This window comes from Panicum virgatum, chromosome 7N, assembly GCF_016808335.1.
Source record: "Panicum virgatum strain AP13 chromosome 7N, P.virgatum_v5, whole genome shotgun sequence".
In the NCBI taxonomy this organism is placed as follows: Eukaryota; Viridiplantae; Streptophyta; class Magnoliopsida; order Poales; family Poaceae; genus Panicum; species Panicum virgatum.
Genome location: NC_053151.1, coordinates 17,638,326 through 17,642,990, shown reverse-complemented (window position 1 = coordinate 17,642,990; position 4,665 = coordinate 17,638,326). Strand labels below are relative to the sequence as shown.

General features: G+C 48.3%; 1 non-coding gene across 1 annotated transcript; it reads right to left on the bottom strand.

The window, feature by feature from the left end:
• Positions 1 to 2,473: 2,473 nt before the first annotated feature.
• Positions 2,474 to 2,580, bottom strand: LOC120684119. Its single transcript, XR_005679102.1, has one exon. It is a non-coding gene; the product is annotated as a small nucleolar RNA R71 (small nucleolar RNA).
• Positions 2,581 to 4,665: the final 2,085 nt, after the last annotated feature.

Below are 4,665 nucleotides of genomic sequence, written 5' to 3'. Positions count from 1 at the left end.
CTCCCTTGTATTTATATAGGGAGCCACCGGCCGCAGGACCCCAAACCGACCTAAAGAAGCAACAGGGAGGCACCACGTGGCAAAGTTGAGGCGGTGGGGCCCATGGGCCTGGTCGGCTGACCTATAGGTCGGTCGGTCTGCCCTGGCTGCCAACCGCCCCAACTATTGGGGGTTGGGCTTGTCTGGGCCTCCTTATCTGATCCACGCTGGGGTTGGCCTATCTTGACTTGTTTTGCTTCGGTTCTTGAGCTACACTTGGTCCATTTGAGCCTGAATCGGTACTTTGATATTTTTTTGTGATTTTCTGTTGGGCCAAAGTGTGCTTGCAACTGGCATATTAGCTCAAAAACACAACTTGCATAGTCTAGAAGGTAAAGTGTTGTTTAGGGACTTTATTGAATATAAGTACGTGTAAGAAATGCAAACTCTCATGATTTTCTGATCAAGTTGACGCCTGGAAATGGTCGTTAGTGAGCGTCAACACATACAGAAGTCACAGACAATCATGTCCTGCGTAACATGAGCAAAGGAGGCCCACAAACCAGACAAAACCGACCAACCAAGCCCCGGCACCGACCATCTGATATCAGGACCCACCAAGCAGTGAACCAGAAAAGGCCGACCCCACCTGGCAGCCTCCGAGGTTGAGATTTGGCGGGAAGCTTGATCCTATCCTCCTGAAGGCGGTTGACGATGTTTCCATACAAGGAGATGGCGGGAACCGACCTCGAGCACTATATAAAGGGCCTCCCACCACTCTCTCTCTCTCTCACACACCACTTGGAAGTCTCTCTCTCTACACTCTCTTGTGACTTGTACTCCTTAGGGTAGTGGAGCTAGGCTAGTACTTCATCTCCTTAGCGAATCCAGTCGTCCTTGGGGGTCGGTGAGCAATCCTCGGCCTCTGGTATGGCTTTGTATTCCGACTTTCTTTATGCTATTCATATTGAGTTCATTCTTGGTTATCTTGCTATGTTCGTAGCTTGCTTAGCCTTGATCTGTGCTTTACCAAGTTATTCTAGTTGCATGCTTAGACCAAATGATCTGGGTAAGGATATCGGTTCGTTGTGCTTTCGGGCTTGCCTTAGCATCTTACCTGTCCATCCGAAGGGTGGGGGACCCGGGGGTGCTAGGGTAGTGACCTCATATGCGGGCATGGTGTCCGGGTATGCGGGATCCTTCGGATATGATGGTGCTCCATGGTGTGACTGGGTAGACCGCAGGTGGTGGCAGCCCTGTCGGTCCGCCAGGAAGCTGCTTCTCGGTTATCGTAATCCCCGATGTTCGGGTATGGTGTAGGAGTTCATGCAAAGATGAAACGGGACTGGATGTTCTCTAGTGCGGGTCATTCTCCCCGATGTCCCTAATTTCCCGGCACCTGCAGCTCTAAGCAATGTGGCTAACGTAACTTATCCGCTAACATGAATAGTATACTAGGAATCTGTGCCTATGCTCCCACTAACCTTAGGATTGCTTGTTTATTCTTTATTCATGAGAGTTGGCTGTTCTGTGTGTGTCACATTACCCCTGATTATCCTTTATTTACACTTACCCCTGTTTAGTCAGTGTTCTTCATCTTGCTCATACGTGTCATGGTTATGCAACTAAGTAAATATACTATACACAACCTAGCCATCCCTTGGGAAAATATAAATAACGATACCCTGAATACTTCCGGGTGAAATGCTACAACGGTATATCTGTGCGCTTGCAGATCTTTTTGTAAGTGTTAAGACATACCAACACTAGCATTTCTAGCGGCTTTGCTAGGAACTAACCACTCCTAGTGGCGATGCTAAGAAATGTCAACAAGCATTTCTGGCGCCGTTGCCGGGGATGGCACTAGGTGTAATATATATTTACTAAAGTACATAAACATGGCAATATAAGTAAGAGGTAGCTATTGCTTATATAGGCTAATGTGTTTATCTTTTTGTTTTCTCCTGATTGGACGAAAACAGGGTAGTGTATGTCTAGTTTCTTCTTGCCGACAAATTTTGTTGAAAATCCTGAGAAGCTCGTGAGAAGGGTCTGACCTCGCGTCGTCCCTTCTCCGATCTCGCAGTCGACAAGTGAACCAGTTTCCCAAGCACCATCAACTAAACTCATGGCTGAGAAGACTCTCCGCGACTTCTCTGTCCCCTCAGCTGCCAATGTGGCAACTGGACCTAATGTTGATGTTGGGGACGTGAACTTTGAGCTGATGTCCAGCCTCATAAACATGGTGCAGGCTAGCCCATTCTGTGGCAAGCCGAATGAGGATGCCAACGCCCATCTCCAGAACTTCCTGGAGTTATGCAAGACTGTAACCATACGGGGCGTTACGGCTGACGCCATCAGGCTCCACCTGTTTCCTTTCTCCTTCCTGGGGAATGAGAAATAGTGGTTTTATCAGAACAAGGAAGCCATCAGCACGTGGGACAAATGTTCCACGGCGTTCCTCGCTAAATTCTTCCCGTTGGGCAAAACCAAGGCCCTACGTGGACGAATTTCAAATTTCCAGCAGACAGGGATGGAGTCCATCCCAGAAGCTTGGGAGAGACTGCAAGAATACATACTCGTCTGTCCTCATCATGGGATGGACCAGTGGTTCATGCTCCAAAGCTTCTACAATGGGCTAACGACAACATCCAGAGCCCATCTCGATGCTGCTACTGGAGGAGCCTATCTCGACCTCACAATTGCCAAGGTTACGGCCATAATCGAGATGATGGTCTCCAATCAGGGCTAGAACGAGGAGCATTCTCAGCCCAGAACCAAGGGCGGAATGCATACCGTCAAAGAGACGGACATGCTCGCCGCTAAGCTGGACCTCCTATTGAAGAAGCTTGACAAAGGGAACTGGCAACAAATGCTTGTTCCCGTCCATGCCATGAACTCATACTTAACGTGCGAGGTTTGTGGTGACGGTGGACACGCGGGGAATGAGTGCCCCGAGACCCGTGAAGATGCCGCCTATATCAACAACAACAACAACACCGGGTTCCGTCCACAAGGAGGCCAGGGGTGGGGTCAAGCACGCCCACCATTCCAAGGAGGAGGTAACAACTATAACTCAAATTTCAATTCGAATTTCAATTCGAACCAACCCTCCTTGAGAGACTTAGTCTTTGGCCAAGCTAAAATCAACGAATCTTTAAACAAAAAGCTTGCTGCCAATGATAAAATTTTAGAAAGTATACATGCCAAAGTTGAAACTCTTTCTTCTGCTCATAAAAATCAATTAAGTTTCAAAAAAATGATAGAAACACAAGTTGCTCAAATCGCTGCTGCTGCTCCTATCTCTGAGAACGGGAAGATCCCGGGGCAACCCAAATCTCCCATTGAAACTGCAAACAGGGTGTCTACCGGGTGGGGCAACCTTCCCTGGCATACTCCCCGAACTAACCATGCAGGTAGGTACAATCCCTCGAAGAACGACACTTGGGATGACCTAGTAGCAGCAATTCAAGAAGATCCAGGGGTCCCCATGATCAGCTGCTCAATCTTCGATCAATACTATGAGCATGCACTCTACGACCTGGGGGCCAGTGTCAACATTATGCCCATGGTGATATACGAGAAACTCTTATACCCTACTCTCTCCCCAACATACATGTGTGTGCAGCTCGCAGACTCTACAATCTGATATCCCGAAGGGATAGCCAAGAATGTCCTAGTCTGCGTGCGAGACTCCTTCGTCCTTGCAGACTTTGTGGTTATGGATATAGAAGGCGACATCGGAATCGAGCTCATCCTTGGGCGACCATTCCTGAGGGCCACCAGAGCAAGAATTGGCGCGGGAAGAGGAGAAATCCGCTTCCGCGTCGGAAAGGAGAGCATGTTCTTCAAATTCAAACAGAGGGAAGAGCAGCGCATCCTGAACCAACAGAATGACGAAGGGCAGGCAATTTGGGATGCACCAGAATAACCTACCAAGACCTTCGACCACAAGATCAAAGAAAAGACGTTCCAAGAAGGTGTGGCATAAGGTTGCGAGCTCGTACTCGTCCAATTCTCCAAGATGAGCCGAGCAATGGTAATCACAGCAGGAGAAAGGTCCCGCTCGTCAGACTCAAAACGACGAGCCCTTGCCGAAGGTAAATCAGTACGTATCTCATATTCGCTTTCCACCACTTTTGCTTTTCTCGATTTCTCGATTTTTTCCACTGCATATTTGAATTTTCAAAACACCCTTGCATGCTAGAAACTTTTCTAGCACCTTTTCTGTTTTTCACAAAAATCCAAAAATATTTCCGAGCATGAAAATCCTTTGAAAAATAAATTTGAACATCTTTTCGAAGCAAAGTTTGGCCGGCACCAAAGTTTTAAAAGTTTTTGACCGTTAGAAGGGCAGTGGGCCCTGGCTGTCAGCAGGGTGGCCCACCTAGGGTTCGGCCGAACCCTATGGTCAGCCGAACCCTATGGTCGGCAGGTCCCCTGCCAACGGCTAGTCGGCCCAGCCTTTTCCAACGGTCACTAGCCGTTGAGCCTGGTCTCTCCCAACGGTGCCCGGCCATTCTACCTTTAAATAGAGGCCGAGGGGTGAGTTTTGAGCTCTCACACTCAACTCTCATTCACGCACTCCCTCTCAAACTCTCTCAAACTTTGCTCTTGGTTTTTCATTGGATTTTTGCTCAAGATTTGATTTCAAGAGACCTCTCTCTCTCATTTCTTTGCTGCAAG